Source organism: Podarcis pityusensis (assembly GCF_964106645.2).
Source record: "Podarcis pityusensis genome assembly, chromosome: 16".
Lineage (NCBI taxonomy): Eukaryota > Metazoa > Chordata > Lepidosauria > Squamata > Lacertidae > Podarcis > Podarcis pityusensis.
In genome coordinates, this window is record NC_138041.1 from 1,251,743 (window position 1) to 1,276,854 (window position 25,112).

Genomic DNA, 25,112 nt, shown 5'->3' on the forward strand with positions numbered 1-25,112 from the left:
GTGTTGTATAAATAAACAAACTGAAGGAATATTGAATTTTTAATCTTCATAAAGATGGATGATGGAGAAAGGCCAGGGAAATAAACAGACTTTGAAATACAGGGAGTTGACAAAGAAGGCAAAATAGGAAGCACATACATTAGCTTCAGAGAAGCACCACAAGAGAATAAATCTTCTTTCAAAACAAATGGGTAACTTAGCCTTCTCTTGTCTTCTGAGATGTAAATCTCACTTGGGTCAGCATGATTTACTCCTACATTCATGCGCAAAGCATTAAAATGTTATACTGAATTCCTATATATCAGGGATGTGGCCACCTCAGGAGAAGAGAAGACTCCCTGGAAAAGACCCTGGTGTTGGGAAAGATGGAGGGCACAAGGAGAAGGAGACGACAGAGGATGAGATGGTTGGATGGTGTTCTTGAAGCTACCAGCATGAGTTTGATCAACTGCGGCAGGTAGTGGAGGACAGAAGTGCCTGGCGTGCTCTGGTCCATGGGGTCACGAAGAGTCAGACACGACTAAACAACTAAACAACAACAACATTACATTATGTACTTTTAAACCAGAACACTAAAGGAGAAAAGATAGACTTCTCATCTCATATATGAGGGAAAATAACGTGCTAGACAAGGGTTATACGTCAACAATTTGCTTATAAATGATAAAGAATGTCTACAGTAACCTTATTATTTGTATTCTTTATAACAATACCTCATTTTTAAAAATCCAGTGGTCCTACCTGATTAAACGATCTGTGCCATGTGATGGCTTCCTCATCCATGCTGAAGTCTACATTTTGTGAATCTTGTGGAACTATCTTTCCTACTTTTACTCGGGAGAAGGTTTGGTTTGGAAAAGTAACCCAGTTAATAATATCTAATCCACCTGCTAACTCCCCATTCTCATCAAAGGACACTAAGTCACCAGCACTGTTGTTGAAGGAGATACTCCTCAAGAACGAGTGCAGCTAGACAGAAGAAAACAAAGGCAAAGTTTTAAAAAGGAGCGCTTTTATGGATTATAGAAAGGAGAAAGTATCAATCCATACATTTCACACAATGGAAAGTAGTCCAAAACTGTGCAATCTACAACATTTGGAGAACATAAGTATTTCTAGCAAGTACAGCTGGCCTGTCCCTTGCCTGAGGGTTCAGCTCTGGGGTCCGTGTGCAAAGGCAAAATGGTGCCATGTCAGGAAGCCCTGGAACTGCCCCTTCTGGAAGGTGGGTGTGCAGGGAGAAGGGGGCAAAGAAATGGAGAGAAGCTCCTGGTGGGTTTTCCCTGCTCTCCTTCTTTTGTTTGTTTGCTTGTTTATTTACTTTTCCCCATCCGAGAGATGCTTCCACATGTCTTGACAGCCCATGTTCCTAGAGAGGCAGGGAAAGGGTACAGAGTGCCATAACTCCTTCAACTACTCCTGCAAATGGAAGGGAAGTACAAGTCCTATCTTGATTGTGGCTCCTTCAGCTTGAAGGAAAGGGGAAACAGTTAAGGATTGAAAAGAATGTGGGGATTGTTGTAGAGGAAAGGTAAAAGCTGTAAGAGGTTGTGTGTGTGTATCTATGTCTCTGTGTTTGTGTGTATTCATTCTATGGACTGTGTGACATCCCCCATTAGATTAGCCCCAAGCAATCTTTGTTCTGAACAGGAAATCTTACCTGCCAAGGTTGCAATTTTGGAGGATCGAGCCCACCTCTGTCTGCCATCATTCTGCTTTTCGGCCTGGATGAGTGCATCTGATGTAAAGTATGTGCAATGGCATAAACTGCATTATAGATACTGTAACTTTGGCCAGTCATGGTCATTTCAAAAATATGACCAGGAAGGCTCTCCAGACTCTCATGGCCAGTGCAGGTCTTTGTGTTTTCATTGCTCTCATTGGAAGCAGAAAATAAGCAGTTGAATGCCTGTTGCCAAAAAGCCTGGAGGAACCCATCTCCATTTGGAGAGTTGGGGTTCAGGGTCTGAAGGAATTCTTTAAATTCCTGGACTTTCTCTGTGTGAATTGCAAAAGACAAGGCACCATCAAAGACTTGTATATCGTAATACCTTTGCATTGTTTCTGAAGAGAAAGCCCACTGGGCTGTCAAAATCCACACGGTGCCTGTAGACTTCTCTGCAATATCTTCAGCTAATGAATAGAAATATTGCATCCATTTCACAACTGTAATGGTCTCAGGTTCTGCACACAGAACTAATATGTTAACTTCTGAGGCCATCAGGAATGAGGACTTGGCCCGAATGAGTTCCAAGAAACTGATATCAACTATGCCCTGAGATACGGCTGGTAGTTTTTCATTGAAAGCTGTACAGACTCCATGCTGGGAAAGCATTGGCACTAAGCTTTGCATAAAGGTCTCTCCATTTTCATCATCGGATGCCACAATTCCTACCCAAGTCCACTGGAAATGTAGAAGCAGCAGGACAATCCCTGCATATTGATATTTCTCATTGGGCACCGTTCGGTAGACTGTCTGGGTGTGCAACTCCGGGCTTCTCCCTGGAGCTAATACACAGTAAGCAATCTGGAGGAAGAAATCAATCCCAGAATTGGAGAGTTAGAGCAAACGGTTATGGTTCATCCCAAGTATCTGCTTGAAGAACAAATTCATGAGAATTTCTCGACTCCATTTATGGATGCATGTTGATTTCACAAGAACATTACGCATATCACCAGCAGTTGTTGGTGGGGAGGAGGAGCAAGTTTCTCTGACCTCTTGCAACTGGTGTTGTGTGCTTCCTGGGAGCAGGAGGAAGACTCCTGCTGCTGCATTTGCCCAGTTCCAACCTCCCTGCTGCTTCCCAGTGACACATGGGAGACAAAGTCAGGCAAGTACCAAAGCCCCTCTCCTCCAACCACTACTGCATAGCTCCCCCACGTGCTTTTGTAATAGTTTTGTAATTTCCCCCCCACCTCCTTGCTCAGAAAAATGAAGCAAAACAAAAGGAAGTATTGAAAACCAGGAAGATAAAGATTGTACCAGAGGCAGAAGAGATTCACAGCCCCCACACTTACTATACCTGTGGAATCTTGTAGACGCCTAAGACAGTAGCCATGTGGAGAGAGATGTCAGAGTCAAGTCCCCCAATAACAGCTATCTTTTCTTTTTTCTTGTCACATATGAAGTTGGGGACAATCCTTTCTGTGATGGACAGAAGTTTCAGGGTGTTCTGATAAGTCATCCTTGCATTGATGTAGCTGTCATAGACGTGGAACCCAAAGGTCATATTCGGTATGATATTAGGGCTCTCGTTTATCTCTTTCACAGCAAACACCAGGGAGAGGGTATTCTGGTAGTACTTCAGTACTTCACTAAAAAAGAGTTATACTATGTGTCAGAGGTATTCTCGTCCTCTCCCTGTTATGCAAATTGGTAACTTCCTGGTTGTCTCTGGCAAATCTCAAAATATTAAACATATATGCATTGTGTCTCTTGACAGTATTCAGTCAGCTTTAAGAACATTGCATCTAAAAAACATTTAATTTTGTGCATAACATTCATATCCTGAAATACACATATGTAAATTAATCTCTGATCTGCAGGTGTACCACTGGTGCCTAAAATTATGGGTCTTCACAGGTGGCTAAAACAAACAGCCATTCCTACTATGTTAATTTTGTGAAGGAGGACATGGTTGCCACATCCTTCTCTTAATTCCTTATTTCCTTTAGGCAACCAACGGACCCTCACTGGATGAGAAGTTGCCAAGTCAGAAATTCTGACTGGTGCCTCTCAGATAGTGCTTGGTGTAGGTAGGGAGTAGAAACCAGAGCACATTGGATGGAACAGGATATATTCTTTCACAGTAACAGAGTTTCCACATTTCCCTCCTTCAGATAAAATTATGGCTGTACAACAAATACTTTAGCCAATGCTAATCATACTCAGAGAAGGCCCATTAGGATTAATAGATCAGACTAACTTAGATGTATTAATTTCAATGGGTCTACTCTACATATAACTCACTTTTGATACTTTGTTTTGCAAAACCAAGTTTGCAACTGCTGTTTTTATTACCCAATATGGTTTACATTGCAAAGCAGAGAATATAACCCAAAATCTATGATATTCAGGTGTCACAGCTTCTGTGATGGTCAGATTAAATGATTGTGAATGTGAGGATCAAGGTTTGCTGCAAAGGAAAACCAGATGTTAATGATGTGAAAGGAAACACAGAGGGAGGACGAGGATGAAGTTGGGAGAAAGTGGTGAGAGCCATGGGATCAGGTGATGAGAAAGCAGAACAGGCAGAAGATAGAGGCATCATGAAGTGGAATCAAGCAACAAAGAAGGTGACCAGATCACAATGTAAAGAGAAGAAAATAGATGTTTAACATTCCTACTCGAAGAAAGCCACATGGAAAATTGTTCTGAGGATGCCATTGTATGTTTGGTGTAATTGCAGCATACGTGAGCTCACCAAGAGTAAACTATAAAGGATATGGTTTTTTACTTACAAAAGTTCATCTATAAGCTTTGTGTTTGGGTGCTCATGGAAATCTTTTTCTTCAAATACAAAGCCGAAATAAGAAACAATTCCTCCAATGACTAGGTCCCCTCTCTGGTAATTCTGGTATGGAAGCTGGAAAGGCTCCATCATGGTGCATCTCGCAGAGTGTTCCTTGCTCTCAGCTGGAGGCAACTGCAGCCACAGGAAGAGAAGAATCTGCAGCAGGAATGTTCCTACCATCTTGGGGCCAACGGGGGTGCTGAAAGTCAGATTTCTATCTCATCTACCTTAAACTGAATTGCAAGAACTTTCAGTTAATGATTTGGGTTATGTTGATAAAGGGGAAAAGCCAAAGATAGGATCCATGAAGACTTGCATGTTTAGAATTTTTCATCGGGACTCTAAATGACACAGGATTTATTTTTATATACACTTTCACATTCTGACATTGATTGTGTTCATGGCCTGATAAAATGTACATGGGATTTTGCAAGATGGGTGATAAAACCCAGCAATTTGAGATAATTACTGGTTCCAAAGTTATCTCCTTAGAGCAATGAGCTCTGTGACTTCTAGTAAGATCAAAATAATAATGCATATTTATTATTGAGTAGTGCTCTTATAATTTCGAATGCCCCAGGCAAGCAAGCAGTCCAGCTGCAAACTGGTGGCCTGAAGGGAGCTTCCTAGTTTCCCCAAAACTCTTGCTCAATCACATTTCCCCTAGCTGTACATGTGTCACCAATGAAGACATGTGTCAGAGTTGCTTCCAGATCCTAGCTCACAGAGGATCACGCTAGCCAGCGATCATTAAATAAAAGTCTTTATTGAGTTACAGTTTCCATTCTCAAGCTGCTGCGTGCAACCCTACGTCTAATGGTTAGATCGGCGAAGCTCCATCTGAGTCTCCGCCCCTTGTACACCAACTTAATATCCTAGCCTTGCTCCACCTTTTCCGCCTGACTGTTCTTCTCTGGGTCCCTCTGCCCCCCGGGGTCTCTTCCTTCCGGGATTCCTCTGACGCTGACGCTGACCCCCCTGACTCTTCTCCCTCCTTTCGGCGGGCTTTGGGACCTGGCTCCCTTTCCGGGCTGCCTACTGCGCCACCTTCCTGTGCATTTGAACTTGGCGCGCGCGCCCAACCTTCCACCTTCCGTCTGACCGTTTCTTCGCTCCCCGATGGAGGTGTGGCCACTCCTGACTCGTGCCCTCCCCCCTGTTGTGAGCTGCCAGCGCTTGATCCCTGGCGCCCTTCCTCTTCCCTGCTCTCTGGCGGTGACGCTGGTCCCGATTTCCAACTGCTCCCCTCTGAGTCCCCTCTGGCTCTATCTTCCTGGGGTGTCCCCCTAGGCTCCCCCCTTGCCCTGGCCACTGGTGCTCCTTTCTGTGAATCTTCTGATTCACTGGAAAGACTCGGAGATCTCGGGTCGTCGTCATCACTCATCTTTTCTTCTGCCTCCTCCCCCTCGCTCTCTGTTTCCTCCCTTGCCCTTGCCTCTGCTCCTGAACCCCTGACATCCATCCCCCCCTCGAAGCCCCCTCTTCCCCCCTCCCCTCCTTCCGGTGCGGGATCTGGGTGCTGCCGTGTCAGGGGGACGAATGTCGGATACAGTTCGCTTCCCGTGGCGGGCCGCCATCCGAAGTCTTCCGGTTCTTCCTCCCTGCTCTCGTTGACGACGGTCACCTCCGCTTCCATCTCTGTGCCGCCGTGCTCGAAACCCGGGTCGTCCCCGAAAACGTCCATGTCCGTCTCTCCCTCGTTGCCTTCTGGAGACGTTGCTCGTCCTGGACCCTCCAGCCACCTTCTGCGGAACTGCTCCTCTGGTCGATCATCCCACCAATACGAGGGTTCTGAAGCAGATCCCGAGGGTGACCCCTCCGGGGAACGGGCGTCTCGTGTCGGTTCCTCGTCCGAGTCGAACCCCCGGAACGTGCTGGCTGAAAGCGTGGGCGTGAAAAGCCAGTCGTCGAAAAAGTCTGCTGGCATTGGCCTATGTGGGAAGAGGGCATGAAACTCTTCTTTGAGCAGAGGTTCGTCTAAAGCGTAGCCCGGCACCCAGCTGTTGGCACTGGCCGGGGTGCCCTCCTTGGCGAGAAGGTATTCTACCCCCTCTTCCCCCCATCTGGAGTCCAAAATCTCCGTGACTTCGTTGATGCGCTCCTCCTGTGCCACTCCCCCTTGCCCGGTTCTCTCTCGGAGCGGACCCGGTGCCGTTCCTGGTTCCTGAAACCTGTGAGGTGCCTTGTAGGGAGTGAGCACCGATCTGTGGAACACCGGATGCATTCTGGAACCCTCCGGAAGAGCCAGCCTGAAAGCCACCGGGTTGACCTGTTCTTCGACTTGGTAGGGCCCCAGTTGTTTATGCCCTAGTTTCTTCTTCGCCAACGACCTGGCCGGCACTGCGTGGGCTGCTAACCAGACCCAGTCTCCCACATGGATCTCTTCGCCAACCCTTCTGTGTTTGTCCGCTTGTACCTTGTATGCGTGTTTAGCCAGCTCCAGGTGCCGCCGCAGCTGATCGTGGACCTCCTGCAACTCCGACGCGAACGCATCTGCTGTCTGCGGCTCCCCCTCCCCCATTCTTTCCAGTCCCGGGAAGGTTCTGGGGTGCCTCCCGTTGTTGGCGAAGAACGGCGTGACCCCCGTGGACACGTGCTTCGTGTTGTTGTAGGCGAACTCGGCGAGAGGCAGGTAATCCACCCACGTCGCAGGCTGTTGATTCGCATAACATCTCAGGTACTGCTGCATGATGGCATTGACCCGCTCCGCTTGCCCGTTGGTCTGCGGGTGTCTAGCCGACGCCAGGTTGATCTTGACGTTCAGGAAGCCCATCAGCCTCTGCCAGAAGTTTGAGATGAACTGTCGCCCTCGGTCGGACAGAATAGACCGCGGCAGACCGTGAACCTTGAACACGTGGTCTATGAACAGTTTGGCGGTTTGTTCCGCCGTGGCCACCTTCGCACACGGAATGAAATGTGCCATCTTGGAGAACAAGTCCACCACCACCAGCACAGCCGTCTTGCCCCTCGAGCTGGGCAGATCCGTGACAAAGTCCAGGGCCACTCTCTCCCATGGTTCGAACGGAGTTTGTAGCGGTTCCAGCAGTCCGGCCGGCGGTCTGTGCACTGGTTTGGCCCTCTGGCCGGTGTCACACCTCGCCACGTAGTCCGCGACTTCCCCTCTCATTCCGGGCCACCAGAAGTCTCTGGCTACTAATTCCACCGTCTTCTCCTTGCCAAAGTGCCCGGCAGTGGGCGCGTCGTGCAGCTGCTGCAGTACCTTGGCGCGAAGTTCGTCTCCCGGCACGTAGATGGCCCCTTTACGGATGAGCAAACCATCTCGCAGCTGGAACTCGTCGGTCGCTGCCGTGCCCCTGTGCACCTCTGCCATCTTTGCTTGCGCGAAGGAGTCATCCTGCAACGCTCGTCGCACCGCATCCAGGTCAACCGTTGCCGCCGCGCACGCCCACACTGTCGGTGCGAAGATGTGCATGGCGGCCGCTGGCGTTGCCTCCTCCAGATACTGTGGCTTACGGGAGAGAGCATCCGCCATGATGTTGGTGTCCCCCGGGACATACTCTATTCGGAAGTCGAAATTCGCAAAGAACTCAGCCCAACGTATCTGCCTCTGGTTCAGGAACTGTGCCGTGCGCCAGTGCTCTAGATTCTTGTGGTCCGTGCAGACCTGCACCGTGTGCTTGGCGCCGATCAGGAAGTGCCTCCACGCTTTGAACGCTGCATGAATGGCCAGCAACTCCCTGTCCCAGATGGTGTAGTTCTGTTCGGACTTGCTGAGCTTCCTTGAGTAAAACGCTCCCGGCCTCCAAACCCCCTGCGGGTCTTTCTGCAGCAGGACTGCTCCCACGGCTCTGTCCGAAGCGTCTGTCTCCACCCTCATCGGCCTGCTGGGGTTGACATGAAGCAGCTGCTCTTCCGACGCGAAGAGACGCTTGAGTGCCTGAAAGGACTGCTCCGCCTGCTCTGTCCAGATGAACTTCTTTTTCTTGGAGCTGAGCGTGTCCGTGATGGCCGCTGTCTGCATCGCAAAGCCTTTGATAAACTTGCGATAGAAGTTCGCGAAGCCGACAAACCGTTGGACCTCCTTCCGGTTGCGTGGGCTTTTCCAATCCAACACTGCTCGGACCTTGGCGCTGTCCATGGCGAGCCCTTTATCAGACAACTTGTAGCCCAGGAAATCCACCTCCGTCACGTCGAATTGGCACTTCTCCAGCTTGGCGTAAAGCCTATGTTGCTGTAGCCTGCTCAGCACTTCCTTGACGTGTCTGTCATGCTCCTGCTGCGATTCCGAAAAGATCAGGATGTCATCCAAGAAACAGACGCACGTCTTGTAGAGGAGCCCCGCCAACACGTGATGCATGAAAGCTTGAAAAACGTGGGAGCCATTTTGCAATCCAAAAGGCATAACTCTATATTCGTAGGTGCCCAGGGGCATGAACATGGCTGTCTTCCACTCATCTCCTTCCCGCATGCGAATGAGGTTGTATGCCCCTCGCAGGTCCAACTTGGTGAACACTCTGCCCTTCCGTACCTTTGCGAGGAGGTCGTCGATTCGGGGCATGGGGAAGTCCGATGGCTTGGTCACACTGTTCAAGATGCGATAGTCCACTACAAGTCTTTTTTGGGGCGTGTCCCGCTTCTTAACAAAGAATACCGGACTGCCCCCCGCTGCCTTGGACTCTCGGATGAAACCGCGCTCCAAATTATGATCTATGAACTCTTTGAGTTCCTGCAGTTCGTCCTCAGACATGGAATACAGCTTCCCTTTGGGCAGCGCCGCCCCCGGCAGCAGGTCAATTTTGCAGTCATATGGTCTGTGGGGGGGTAGCCTGTCTGCCTCCTTCTCGCAGAAAACCTCCAAAAATTCTGCGTACTTGTGGGGAACCGCTTGCAGCGTGCCTAGCTGCCGCTGTGACTCCTCTTCCTCTCCTTCCTGCCTGGGCACGATGCAGTGTTCAGCGCAAAAGGAAGAGCCGAAGGTCAGCTGCCTCTGGTACCAAGCCAGCGTCGGGCTGTGCTTGTCCAGCCAACTCATGCCCAATACAATGGGCGTGTCCGATAGTTGAGTGACATTGAAGCTGATGATTTCCCTGTGATTCCCAAGTCGCATCACCATTGGTGGCGTCTGCTTCACCACTTGCCCCCCTAGCAGCTCCCTGCCATCCACCGTGACAACCTGCAGGGGCAGCGTGGCAGGCAGCAACTGTATAGCGTGCCGGTCGACAAAGTCCTGCCCTATAAAGTCCGCATTGCTTCCGGAGTCAATGGTGATTGGCACGTCCATGGTGATTCCATTGGGCAGCTGGAGCGACGCGGTGAGCCTCACTACTGGTTTGGGCGGGAGGGGGTCCATGGGCTGTAAAATCTCTGGGGACTGCTTCACTGACACGTCTGGCTGGGCCCCAGTGCCTCTTCCTCCAACCAGACTCCGTCGTTTCCCTGCTGTGGTTGTCCTTGCTGCGTTGCTGCAGTTACCATTGCTGAGGCTGCAGTGTGCTTGTGGAGCCTCTGGGGACACTCTTTCGCCATATGCTGTGGATCATCGCAGATGTAACACTTCCTGTTCCCTCTAGGAGGCTTCGCTTTCACTGCTGCCGGTGCTAGGGCTCTGGCTGCTGACTGAGCCCTTGCACCTCCAACCTCCATAGGTTCCGCTCCTCCTCCTGGCGGAGGCGTGGATTGCGCACGCGCTGCTTCTCTGGGAAGGAAGGAGGAGCCCCTGGCTGGTTCGCGCCCTCCACGCCCTTCGCCACTGCTCCACGGACGTTCTTCCAGCCGCACCCCCACCGCCAGCGCCCTCTGAACGATCTCCTGCGTGGTCCGGGGTCTCTCCCCCCTCGCAATTTCATCTTTAACCGAGCCGTGCAATCCCTCCCAAAACAGGTCTCTTACAGGAGCCGAATCTCTGTCCCATTCCAGAGCACTGACCAAAGCGAAAAAGCGGGCATGGTACTGCCTTACGCTGGCCCTCCCTTGCTTCAGTCCATGTATCTGCTGCCGAGCAAGATCCACGTCAATGCTTGATAAAAAGCACCCATCCATCGCTTTAATAAAGGCATCCGCATTTTGGAGCGCCGGATCCTTATCTCTCCACAAATTGCGCAGCCATGCTTTAGCATCTCCATGCAAATGGGACATGATGAATCCCACCTTCTCTTGCTCATCTCTAAAGTCTTTGTTCAGCAGTTGCAGTGCACACATTACATCTGCTCTAAAGTTGGGGTACTGTTGCAAATTCCCATCGAAGTGAGAGACCAGACCGCCTGTTCGTCTCCCCAACCCAATCCCCTCCGGTTTGGGTGTCAGTTGCCCTTGCTTCGTAAGCACTTCCAACCTGACCTGGAGATCCCTGTAGGCGGCAGCTGCGTCCTCCTCTCTCTTCCTGGATGCAAGAGCCTCGGCATTCAGTCGCGACACTGCTTCTCTGAGTTCCGCTATCTGCTGTTCGGCCGTCATGTTGTCTGCCGTTCGTGAGCTCGCTAGTAGGCACCCGCTTTCTCTCCTCTCCGCGAGGCTGTAGATGCCCACAATTTCTGAGATGGAGCTTACTGTCAGAGTTGCTTCCAGATCCTAGCTCACAGAGGATCACGCTAGCCAGCGATCATTAAATAAAAGTCTTTATTGAGTTACAGTTTCCATTCTCAAGCTGCTGCGTGCAACCCTACGTCTAATGGTTAGATCGGCGAAGCTCCATCTGAGTCTCCGCCCCTTGTACACCAACTTAATATCCTAGCCTTGCTCCACCTTTTCCGCCTGACTGTTCTTCTCTGGGTCCCTCTGCCCCCCGGGGTCTCTTCCTTCCGGGATTCCTCTGACGCTGACGCTGACCCCCCTGACTCTTCTCCCTCCTTTCGGCGGGCTTTGGGACCTGGCTCCCTTTCCGGGCTGCCTACTGCGCCACCTTCCTGTGCATTTGAACTTGGCGCGCGCGCCCAACCTTCCACCTTCCGTCTGACCGTTTCTTCGCTCCCCGATGGAGGTGTGGCCACTCCTGACTCGTGCCCTCCCCCCTGTTGTGAGCTGCCAGCGCTTGATCCCTGGCGCCCTTCCTCTTCCCTGCTCTCTGGCGGTGACGCTGGTCCCGATTTCCAACTGCTCCCCTCTGAGTCCCCTCTGGCTCTATCTTCCTGGGGTGTCCCCCTAGGCTCCCCCCTTGCCCTGGCCACTGGTGCTCCTTTCTGTGAATCTTCTGATTCACTGGAAAGACTCGGAGATCTCGGGTCGTCGTCATCACTCATCTTTTCTTCTGCCTCCTCCCCCCCGCTCTCTGTTTCCTCCCTTGCCCTTGCCTCTGCTCCTGAACCCCTGACAACATGATTTTCAGCATTTTAGACCCCAAGGATGCTACCTTGTACACCTATTAGGGGGAGGGAGGAAATAGTTAAAATAATACAGATTCCAGTTGCAGGCGCAATACAGAGTGTTACATTTCCTTACAAAAGGCAGAAATGGTTAGTGTTGTGCTGTGGCCAGAGTGTACCTTGATTTCAGTAAAGCTTGTGAAGAAACTGGGGAACTTTGGTTTGAATGAGGAAACTGTTAGGTAGATTGGTAGCTGGTTGACTGACCGAACCCCTTATGTTGCAGACAGGGTCATGTCCTGGCCAGTTGTGCTCAAAAGCATTGCCACAGAATCAGTAATCAATTCACCACTGCCATAATTGTGTCCTCACAATTTCTCCCAAAGGAGCTCTTTGGGGTTGCTCCAAATCTTTTTTATTGTTTACTTGTTAATTCTTTAATTATTTGTTTACTTGTTGATTCTTTAATTTCTAGGGACATGCGTATTCCTAATTTCTAATTACATACAAGTAAATAAAATAGCAATAACAGACACCTTGAATTACGAGCATGATTTAGACTTCTGGATTATTTAAAACTGTCTTCTTATTAGCTGCTCCCTGCTGTTCAGCTCAGGCCTCAGTAAAATAACATAGCATTTGGGGATAAAGATGCAGCCCAGTAACCCAAAACTGGAGGCCAAGATGGAGAAGATCTCCACAGCCACCATGTATTTGCCCTTGGTGCTCAAGTAGGTTGGAACAAAGGAGAGCCACACACTGCAAAAGACCAACATGCTGAAGGTGATGAATTTGGCTTCATTGAAACTGTCAGGCAACTTTCTAGCTAGGAAAGCCACTGTGAAGCTCACAATGGCCAGCCAACCCATGAATCCCAGGACACAATAAAACATGATAGTGGAACCTTCATTACATTCTAGTATTATTTCTTCAGTCATTGAGTGCATGTCAACGTCTGGGAAAGGAGGAGAAGTTGCCAGCCATATGCTACAGATTGTGGCTTGAATAAGGGAGCAGGAAAGAACAATTGGGGTGCCCAGTGGCTTCCCTACCCACTTCCTCATTCGGGACCCTGGCTTGGTGGCCATGAAAGCTAGAACCACAATGGCAGTTTTGGCCAATATGCAAGAAACTGCCACTGAGAAGATCATGCCAAAAGCAGTTTGCCGAAGGAGGCAGGTGACTTCCTCAGGCTGGCCAATGAAGAGCAGAGCACAAAGGAAGGAGAGCAGGAGGAAAAGGAGGAGAATATAAGTGAGGTTGCGGTTGTTGGCTTTAACTATGGGAGTATCGCTGTGCTTTGTGAATATTTGAAGCACCAAAGCTGTGATGAAGGAAAAGAAGAGGGCAAACGTGGCCAAACTGATCCCCAACGGTTCTCCATAAGACAAGAATGTTTTGTCTTTGGGGAGGCAGCCATCCTGTACATTGTTTGCATATTGATCTCCAGGGCATTCGACACAGTCGTCCATGTCTGAAAAAGAAAAAGAAATAAAGAATTCTCAATGAAGCAAAAAGGTTTTCTGTCCCGAAATTGGCACAATGCATCTAAGAGATGCCAGAATATATATGTGCTACTTCCATACTGTTTTCCCACTAGAGAAAGGAGCTTCTGATGCGCAGGTAAAATTAAAGCGTGTGATGCATTCCTTACCCTCCTTGTTTGAGATCTTCCCTTCTGGACACGGAAGGCAATCATAGCAGCAGAATGGCTTTCCTTCCTTCTTGTTCTTTCTATAACCTACATGACAATTTTCATTACACAGAGAAGTGGGTTGTGCCTGTTCATAAAAGAAAGAAGGAAATCTTTTGGGACTTATCTTCAAATAGTAAAAATGACAGTTAAGCAATAGCTTCCTATAGGTTTTTTGTTTTATCTGAAGATGATCTTACATCCAGCTCTAATTGTAGCATTGGAACTTCTATCATTACTCCAGTACCTTTGCCTTTATGAAAACCATATTTGTAAGTATTTGAACTTCTTCAGAGATTAGCATGGCAATATCTTATCAAATTAGAAAATGTTCAGGTGAAAGATTATTGGGTCACTATCTCATATAGAAATTGCTGAATTATTTTTGACTTATACTTGCAATAGAAATTATTGAAATTCTGTCCCATCCTGGTAGTCTAACCACTGCTCCTTTAGCTTGGAACTTGCGAACTATGCTTCCAATGGTTTCTCTGGCAACATTCAGTGCTTTGCTTTCTTTTTGTATACTTGTATCTTTTTTGTGAAGGGTGATGATCTCTTCTCTTATCTTCTTGGACCATTCTCCTGACTTAGAAATATGGCTAACATACAGCAACATTTGACACTAAACAAACCCTTTTGCCAGTTCAGGTATTTCATATATTACAGCTCAAGCACAGCTGAAGCCCTTGATTAGTTGCATCAGGTGTGCTTGAGACTACACCTGTTGTATTTGTGCTGTTGTGATGGATTCTATTCTGGGGGTGGATAACAGTGAGACTGGAGAAGCCAGTATGAGTTGCATTTTCAGCTGAATTTGGGGAAACCACTTGAAGCATCCATTGAGTTGAGCAACTTTTGCAAACAGCTGAAATTCTGTAACCTAACCCTAACCCTAACCCTAACCCTAACCCTAACCCTAACCCTAACCCTAACCCTAACCCTAACCCTAAATTTCTGTAAATTTTGATAATAATCCTGATTTGCAGTGGGGGTTGAATAACTTTGATTGCAGCTGTAATTGTTTGCTTTTTATGGATTCTTGCAGTGCTCTTTGCTTGCAGAGTTACTGTATATTTTGCTCTATAAGACTCACTTTTGCCCTCCTAAAAAGTAAGGGGAAATGTGTGTGCGTTCATCACCTGCATGTGTGTTAAAATTTACTTTTGCAGAGCCAGGTGCTAAAAATAATAGTTTGTACCTGGGGTTTCTGTGAACATTCACTGTTAATCATTTAGCTCAGCAGCCAATGTAAGGGATTGTGTTTTGTATGTTTACCATAATGCTGCAAACCAATGAGAAGGTTAAAATAATGAATTGACTGTGCCTGGAGTAGTTGTGGGGTACAAATTAGGGCTGTGGAACAGATTTGGCCAAATCCCAAGTGGAATTGGGCTGATCCGAAACTGAATCTGGTTTGATTCTGAAGGAAAGGCAGGCAGTATCTGCAAAGAGCAGCACAGAGCTCTTTGCAACAGAGCTTTCTAATAGCCCCACACTGCACTGTGGATATGTGTGTCTGCTCCAAGCAGAGGAACACATGAGTGCAGTCAAATTGAGCAGGATTGAGCCTGCTAATGAGTAGAGGGTCCAATCCTGCTGTCTTCTTCACCAGGGGGTACCCAGAAAGATTAAATCTTTCTGCTTTTGACCATATTGTCTGAAAGAGGTTGATTTTGCCCCAGGTATTCCCTGGCCCAGCCCCAGAATGGTTTGGGGGCCTGAGAATGAAGGAAGGAACAATAACAATATGTATATACTAATTAAAAGACTTACTGGGCTTCCTCAAATTACATTGACTAGTGACACTTTCTTTATAGTTGAGACACTTCTGCAAATAGACATAGAAACAAGATAGCTTTCCTTTTATCAGTGCTGCAGCCTGATATTTCCTTCACAGATTAAGTCTGATTCTGATAATTGATGATTCAATGTGTTGAAATGAGGCAGTTTTGGGACACTGAGCAAAAAACTAGAGAAAATCCTGAATAAATTCTTACCTGGTTGAACCAGTTGGGCCACATGATACCATCATCATGAATGGTTAACCTCTTTTCTGGGGGAGCTTGTGGGTCTATTGTTCCAACTTTGACTCTCAGAAATGACTGATTTGGGAATGTGACCCAATTTATTACATCCAATCCAGCTACGAATTTCGCATTTTGGTCAAAGGAAACTTCTTCCCCAACACTATTATTAAATGAAACACTTCCCAGAAAGTGGTGGACCTAAGTTTGAAGAGGAAAAAAGCAAATGATGAAGATGCCAAATATAATTAAATATTAGAAATATTTGTACAAATAGAGTGCTTATCTTCAGCATTTAAGAGGTATAGTTCATGGTCTCTTTAAAAGATGTATGCTAGTGTCTTTATTTCTCTGTTTTTAATGAGTCTCTTCTTCAAAAATGGATGGAGCTAAAAAGGAAAAAGGAATTAATGAGCAGTGCTGTTTTCTAGAAAAAGAGGTGCTGGAACTAACCACAAAGACCTCCCTCGTTCCCTTGGAATGGCAATGGCGCCCCCCTGAGAGGGGAGAGAACTGAGTTCCAGCGAGTTCTGGCTGAAAAAAGCCCTGCTCATGAGCAGATACAAAAGAGCAACATTGTGGAACATAATATTCATTTAAATGTTTTGTGAAGGATAATTTCAATTGCAGTAATGTTTACTGTGGAGGTAAGATGTGGTTCTTTTAAGAATTACAGTAAGTCTTGACCTAAATTTCAGGCCAAGACTTACAGTATTGACTGAAAACCCAAAAGAGAGTTTAGAAATAATCCAAGACTTTGAAACGGGAGTGGGATTTAAACTTAATAGCTCGAAAACAAAACTCCTGGTTAAAAACTTAACAATACAACAAAGAGAAGATTTGGAAAAAATCTTGAATCTAAAGATCTGTCAAAAAGTAGAGTTCTTGGAAATATGGATAACCTCAAAAATTATCTATATATTTCAAGAGATTTATATAAAATCATGGACTGAAATCAAGAGAAACCTAGATATATGTAGTAGAGTGAAAATGTGTTTTGGGGGAATGATATCCACCATGAAAATGAATGTGCTACCAACAATACTCCTTTTGTTTCAAACAATTCCTGAAATGGCTGCCTTCAAAAATGGCAGAGACATTTCAAAATACATCTGGCAGGGAAAGAGACCAAGGATCAATCATAAACTCCTAATTGATATCAAGGAAAGGGGGGCTTCTCTCTGCTGGATCTTAAATTATACTACGAGGCAGCCTGCCTAACTTGGATTAGAGAGCAGTATACATTAGAAGATTCTGACCTATTAGATTTGAAGGGCTAAGGCAATCGGTATGGTTGGCATGCTTATTTATCATATGATAAAGTAAAGATTCACAAGAACTTCCTAAGCCATATCATAAGAAAATCTCTGTATTCAGTTTGGACAAGATACAGAGATCTCTTGGAACCTAAAACACCTGGTGGATATCCCCCCTAGAGGCAAATACTGTGAAAAAGAAAAATATGAAAGAGATTTGGCCCACATATAAGGTACTATTTAAAAAAGCCATTTCCCTTTCCCGGGGAGATGACGTTGTGGGCTGGGAGCCAGCCCTTCCCCCGTGCACAGGGTGGGATAGCCCGTGCGCCATTGGATAGTCCTCGTCCACGTCATCCTTAGGTCATCCAATCCTGATGGTCTGGGGGCGTGGCACGGGCTACTTAAACTGCCTGTGGCCGAGGACTTGTCCTGTTTTCTCCCTGCCTCCCTCCCTTAGCTTAGGCTCTTTATTTCTTGACCTTGCTGTGGACCTTGGTTGATCGTCTTGGTTGTCCAAAAGGCCTGGTCGGAATTTCCCCCCACTTGACAAATTGGCACTGGCCATTTGGTTTTTTGCTTACCTCGTAGCAAATTGTCACAACTTTGTAAGGTTTGGCACTTAAGCATTGGAGTACTGTATTAGGTTGAAGGTGAGGGGAAGTAGTAGCCATCACCTACCCCTCCTAATTCAAGGGTATTCCTTTAAAGGAATCTGGGGGCATGGCACGACGGCATGGCGTGGTCTCTGTCCAAAGCCCCGGACAGGGGGCTAGGGCCATGGCATGAACCCTAGCGATGACCCTGGGAGAGTTCCTCGTTGATGTGCATCAGCAGGGCTCCCCCTACTGGTGGTTATCCCTTCCAAGACTCCTGCAGATGTGCAGGAGTTAGATATAGTTGTGTGGTTTCCCATGCCTAAGCCAATGCCACTCACATTCCGTAACCAATAAAGTTGTGGCCTTTTTCACCCATTAACCTAAAATACTGTTTCATGTGTCTTTATTCCACTTCCCTGGTGGGTCTGGGACCTTGCCACGGAAAGAAGAGAACCAACTAAAACTCAAAAAATTTGAAGAAATAAGAGACCACTTGACAGACTTGTTCCAATACCATCAATTATCTGAAACATTTTAAGCCGATAAAAGAAAGGGATTTGTGACAGAACCATATAGATTAGAGGAAGACCTGATTAATTCAAAAGGGAAAACTTTGTCTAAAATGTACGTGGGAAGTCAAGGAGGTTAAATCCATTATGATAAAATGGCCCAGGTCTTTGGGTACAACATCTTAATGAAGGACTGGAAAAATTAACATGAAATTCACTGCTTGCTACATACTGAGAGAAAACTTTTTGAAATGCAGTATCGTTGTTACATGACTCCATTAAAACTATCAAAAATGTACAAAAACATATCAAATCAATGTTGGAGGTGTGGAGAAGCAGTGGGTTTGATGTTGCACATGTGTTGGACATGTTAAAAAAAAAAATTAGAGTGTTTTGAGATGAGATCTATATGGAACTTAAGAAAATGTTCAGGGTTTCATTCAAGAGAGCCAGTGTGGTGTAGTGGTTAAGAGTGGTAGTCTCGTAATCTGGGGAACCGGGTTTGCTTCCCTGCTCCTCCACATGCAGCTGCTGGGTGACCTTGGGCCAGTCACACTTCTTTGAAGTCTCTCAGCCCCACTCACCTAACAGAGTGTTTGTTGTGGGGGAGGAAGGGAAAGGAGATTGTTAGCCGCTTGGAGACTCCTTCAGGTAGTGATAAAGCAGGAAATCAAATCCAAACTACTACTACTACTACTACTACTACTCTTCTTCTTCTTCTTCTTCTTCTTCTTCTTCTTCTTCTTCTTCTTCTTCTTCATTTATAAAATAAAACCAGAGGCTTTCCTCCTTGGAATAGTAGGTCCTGATATACCAAGACCATAAGGGAATTATTTTTATAGGCAACTGTGGCCACAAGAATCCTTATAGCTTCAAATTGGAAAGGCAAAAACATACCATTAAAATTGGAGTGGCAACAAAAGCTAGTGGAATATGCAGAGCTGACTAAGCTAACAGAAAAAATAAGAGACAACACAGACCTACTATTTATAAACAAATGGTGTTTATTTAAAAGATATATTAAAGAATGCTGTAACAATACAATGTCTGTGGCAGCCCTCGAATAACTTCTGTACTGAAATGATTTAGCGTAAAGAAGTATAATATCAATGCCAAGCTAATATCAAAAACTGAGATAGCTAGTGCACTAAGTAAATGAAGAAATAAAGGCATTTGGAGTAGACGGGAAGTCGATCAGTCTGGTGGAAGATTTTGAAGACTATGTTGTGGTTCGAGGACCCGACCCCCGCAGTGTGAAATGAATACACAAGGACACGTGATATAAGGTTAATGGGCAAAGAAAGGCCACAACTTTATTGATTACAGCAGTGAAAAGGTATTGGCTTAGGCACTGGATCTCTAAAACAAGTGGGTTTATTCACCAGTAGGTGGAGCCTGTTGATGCTAATCCAAATATAGGCTCACCCCTGATGTCACCGAGGGTCGTGCCATGGCCTCCCGCCAAGCAGGCATCGGACAGAATACACGACCGCCAGATTCCTTTAACGGAATACCCAAAAATTGAAGGCATAGGCGATGGCCACACCTAGCCCTTCGACACACCACAGCACATTATTCCAATGCCTAACCTACCCACCAATACCACAAAAGTTGTGACGATTGCTACGAGGTAGGCGAAAAAACCAAAAAGCCTAATGCCAAATGGAAAAACTCCTACCAGGCCCCCTAGACAACCAGGGCGACCAACCTAAGGTCCATAGCAAGGCCAATGACCTAAGCCCTAACTCAAAGGGAGTGGAGGGTGGGTGACTCGCGACGAGACGGCGAAGAATGAGGCCGGGGCAAGGCTGGCGCCGCAGCAAAAGTCTGCTGAACACGCCCCCTCTGAGGCACCTGGTTGGATGCCTGCCGAGGGGCGTGGGCGCCAGCCAGGTGGGGTGGAGGCAGGGGGCAAATGCCCCCTGCTAGGGGCGGTGCTCAGGCTCCCGGCCACAACCACTCCCCTCTCTTCCAGGCAGAAGAGTCTTTATAACAAGTATTAAAACTTTCTTGTTGTGGTTCATATATGGTGAATTTCGATTTGGTGTTGCGTTTTACTAAGTTGAATAAAGCAAAGAAGAGGAGGAGGAGGAGGAGGAGGAGGAGGAGGAGGAGGAGGAGGAAGAAGAAGAAGAAGAAGAAGAAGAAGAAGAAGAAGAAGAAGAAGAAGAAGAAGAAGAAGAAGTGGCCTACATTTCATAGAACTTATACCACAAATATTAGACAGGATGTTCCTTTAGATAGGTGAAGAAGCTATGTAGATAAGCTGCTCATCACTTTCCAGACATGATATCTTGTATCTAGCAATCTATAGCCATATTTTGCTATTCAAAGGACAAGTGAACCCCCTTTAAAGTGATGGCAGCATTTCATCCACTATGTTTTCCTAACCATTAGTTGATAGTTACTTCCTCCCAGAGAGAAAAGTGGAATGGGTTTCCCCTACTGACAGAGGTATTCAGGAGAAGTCCCCCTTTTAGCTCAGCTCCAGAGTTGATTACAGACATCTGTATTAACTGGAAGACAACATTACCTGCCATGGCTGTTGAGCTGTAAGTTTCCATCTTGCTCCACCTGCCATTGCTCTGCAATTTAATTTGGTGGACTGCATGGTGTGCAAAGCATGTGCCAAAATATAGATTGCATTGTAGATGCTGTAGCTGTGGGCTGTCATCCTCGTTTCAAAAACAGACCCAGGAAGGCTCCCAATATTCTCTTCCCCAGTGCAGAATTCGCCATCTTTCTTCTCTGAAGCAGGGTCAGGGAAACCACAATTAAATGCCTCTTCCCAGAAAACCCTGAGAAAGCCATCTTCTTTTTCCAAGGTAGGGTTTCTCATCTGAATAAATTTCTGGAATCCTGGAAGATCCTTAGAGTGAACTGCAAAGGATAGAGCCCCATGGAGGAATGTGATGTCCCAACCTCTTTGAAAGGGAAATGAGGTGAAGTCCATCTGGGCTGTCATAATCCAGATTTTTCTATTTCCTTGGACTGGCACATCATTCGTTTCTGCAAGTCTGGGTATCGTTCTCATTATCATAATTGTTTGAATTTCACCATGCACAACTACAACATTGGCAGTGCTTCCCACAAAAATGTTCATTGTTTTTGAACCTTCTTCCACCAAACTCACCAGAAGAGGTAGCCGTAGGGAAGCTTTCTATATAATCAAAGCAGATACCGTTCTGGGCAAACATAGGGAGAACATTTTGTACAAATCTCTCTCCAGGGTCACCATGGACAAAAAGCACGCCAATCCACACCCAACGGAAATGCAGCAGTAACTGGAGGATTCCCTCGTATTGCTGAGCCCCATCTGGGAATATCCAGTGGGTGAAAGGGGCTTGAATGTCATCATTCGTCACAGGAGAAGAGCCATAGATGAGCTGAAGAGGGTCATTGTTAAAATCAAGGGAGGAAAGGTGATAACAAATGATGATCTCAAAACACCAGTTAGACTCAAAAGCAAATTTCAACATATTAATTTAGCTTTTTGTTTATTTCTGATACTTTAGAATCTACTGTTTGGGGAACAGAAATGTCTTTCCATCAAATAGAACAATTTTGCAGTTATGTTTATGGCAGAATTTGCTGTATTTAAAAGAGGATACAGGAAAGAACAGGTAAATAAATGCTTGTTCACAGAAAACCCTGATAAAGCTTTCTCATCAGAAAAAAATCCTAATAATGATTCCTTGAGTTAACTGCAAAGGATAGAGAACCACGGAGGAAAGCTATTTCCCACCACCTTTGCATAGGTTATGATATGAAATCCACCTGGACTGTTCTATTCCAAACTTTTGCCTTGGTTTGTATTGGTGCATCATCTGCTTCTGCAATATTGGGCATCCTTCTCATTATCATAATGTTGTGATTTCCAACATTCACACCACTCCTAGGGGTTGAGGCAGTTTCATCCCCACCAATATACTTTTTGGGGGGCTGAGCCCCCTCAATATTCAAGGGGCATCCAGATCCTCATGGCATCACACGCATGACGTCAGGATGTTGTGTGACATCATGTGCATTAAGTCATGATGTCATGCCGCATTGCACATGGGCCCCCTCATTCCTCTTAAGAAGATGGCAGCTCTGCAGGATCCCGTCTGCTTGGGTCTCCTTCCAGTCAGGAGGGGAGAGATCTCCTAGAAAGAGAAGACACCCAAACCCATTAAGAGGGCTGGAGTGATCCCCTGGGGCTGTTGTGCTATTTGGAGAAGCTCAGGAGTGGGACTGATAGAAGGTGGGGAAACGGACAGAAATACTATCTTGTATAAGAACTGAAACTGAAACTGTACCACCTATGCAATGAGGTTTAAGAAACTGAAGTAATGAAAAATGGAAATGAGCTGATTGTTTACCAATTGTAACATCAAGCTGAAAATAAGCAAACGCCATTTTAAATAATCTCTAAGTTCACTACCTTGTTTTGAAGCCCGTAACATCCACTAAATTGAATATTAATAAGTTAACTGTTTCCTGAAAGAACTTTCTCTCCTGATACATCTTTTGTCTTACCAACTTTATTCTGCAAAATAAATCTTCCTTATTTTTTCAACTTCTGCCTGAAGTTGACCATTACCTCACACACGCTAGATAACCCATGGTGGTTATAGAGTTTAACAGAGGGGGGTCTGCTTCAAAAGGATTCCAATATCACTTATTTCTGTTGATTTGGAATGTTAAAGTTATCTTGGGAAATATATAAGTGTTCTTTCAGCAGGCATAGCAAACACACAGTTGTGCTACCACAGGCAGCAGATGTTTTGTTACAGTCCTACACAGGAGTAAAGTGTCCAATGAGGAATTCTTCCACCTGAGTTTTTCAGGAGGTGTGGAACTGAAGTAGACATATTTTCCACAACCTGCATTTTTGGTTGAAAAATACCAACCTATACCCATTATTTGCCATTCAATTCAATTACCAGCATGCAACCCAATGAGATTAGTCAGAGACAAATATAAATGGCTTTCATTGATGACACATGTTCTATGCAGACCTCTTACTCTTGGCATCTTGTACGTAGACAGGATGGTTGACATGTGGAGACATAAATCAGGTTTTGGTCCCCCAATCACAGCCTTTGGAGTCTCCTGAACATCACACTTGTAGTTGGGGAGGAGTCTTTCTTGGCTGGAGAGAAGTTCCATGGAGGCTTGGTAGGTCCAGCTTGCACTGAAATGGCTGTTATAGATGTGGAACCCCAGAGAGATATTGGGCAATATTTGGGGATTTTCATTTATCTCTTTTACAGCAAATGCCAAAGCCAGGATGTGCTGGTAGAGTTGTGTCATTGGTCTGTATGGAGAGCAACATAGTGCATTACAATTCACATTCACAAACATAGAAAGTGTAGGGATATATAGAAACACAACCCTGGATGTTTTGCTGTGCTGAACATCTAACTCCTGCCACGTCACAGGCGGCCTGGCCCTGATTGCTACTAGTTTTCCTCTACAGAAGAGGAGGACAAAGTCTGGTTACCAAAAACTTATAATAAATTCACCTCTAATCTGAATAAATTACCACTTGGCTTTGCTTGAAGTCAAATATTTAATAAGAAATCCTTCGCTCACCATGGTAAATGAGCGGAAAGCCTTAACAAAGTGAATGGGGATGTTACTTTCTATGCTGCCTTGCAAACCTTTTTAAAAAACTGAACACTGGTATAAGCCACCATATAAGAAGAAGAAGGTTATCACACACTGCAGAAGTGAGTTTGAATGATGAGATTTGCCCCCAGGTCTCAGAATTACATGGGGCGGGGTGGTGGTGGTGGTGGTAGTATTCATCATACACTAGTGGCCAATATTGTGAAAACATTTTGGAAAGTATGTGTCTTTGTAGAAGATTATGAAAAGCTTGGCCTATCGCTCAAGATCCCAAAAACCAAAGTGCTGCACCAAAAAGCACAAAACAACCCCTCTGCAGTGCCACAAATCCAACTCAATGGTGTAACGTTGGAAAGTGTTGATAACTTCTCCTACCTGGGCAGTTATCTTTCCACAAAGGCCGACATTGATGCCAAAATCCAGCATCGCTTGTGACTTTGCAAGTGCGCTTTCTCCTGCATTGTGTTTGAGGACTGGAATATTTGCAGGGAAACCAAAATGCTTGTTTACAAAGCTATCGTACTACCAGTGGCGTAGCGTGGGGGTGCAGGGGGGGCCGGCCGCACCGGGTGCAACATCTGGGGGGCGCGCGCTCGCACTCGCAGCTCTCTGCTGCTACCTGGCTCACTCACTCTCTCTCACTGCAGTGCTGGCTGTGCTAATCCGATCCGAGCCGCTGGGTCGCCGCCCACTGTGGAGGGGGTGGGTGCCAGGCGTGCGGTGCGGAGAGAGAGCAAGGAACTATCTGGGGGAGGGACAGTGCAGCGGCCGCCCAGCGCAGCGCTGAAGAGAACCACACCAGACCAGACAAGGCAGCAGCAAGAAGAAGCTGGCAGCGGCGGCAGGTTAGGGGTTAGGGGGTGCAAATTACTTGCCTTGCCCCGGGTTAGGGGGCGCAAATTACTTGCCTTGCCCCGGGTGCTGACAACCCACGCTACGCCGCTGCGTACTACCAACCTTACTGTATGCTTGTGAAACATGGACCACTTATAAATGCCATCTCCAACTCCTCAAAAGATTCCCTCAAGGGTGTCTCTTGAAATTTTTACACATCACTTGGGAAGACACACAAACTAATGCCAATGTACAGGAAGAAGCAAAGATCACCAGTGTTGAAGCAATGATTCTTCAACATCAACTTCATTGGACTGGTCATGTTGTCTGGATGCCTGACTATTGTCTTCCGAAGCAACGACTCTATTCCAAACTCAAGAATGGAAAGCGTAATGCTGGTGCTCCAATTGGAGAACAGCTTTTAAGAAAGGTGCCATGGACCTTGAAGACACTCGAACTCAGGACGAAATTGAGAAACACGCTAAGAGGAAGGCATGTTTAGCAAACCCTCACCGTGATCAACGTCCGGAAATCTATGTCCTCACTGTGGAAGGCCATGAGAATACAGAATTGAACTCCACAGTCACATACGGATTCACTGTTAAGACCGTCTTCATGGAAGACAATCTTACTCAGCTACGAGTGATCACCAAAGGAAGCAAATAGCCAAATAAAAGAAGTTATGCACACAAAACCATGATAAAGGGTATTTCATAACTTTTCACCATTTATGTTACTGTAGAAACTTTTTGCTGCAATTGCAGCTCTGCAATGACATCCCATGGAGTAAAGCAAAGATTTTAATTCA

The 25,112-nt window shown here is 46.3% G+C and overlaps 1 protein-coding gene across 1 annotated transcript in view; it reads left to right on the forward strand.

Annotated features, from left to right (window-relative positions):
- The window catches only part of LOC308464768 (vomeronasal type-2 receptor 26-like), a gene marked incomplete at both ends in the record, with an annotated part of 142,042 nt that overhangs the window by 64,262 nt on the left and 52,668 nt on the right, over window positions 1-25,112 (forward strand). The gene's annotated exons all lie outside the window — the stretch shown is intronic.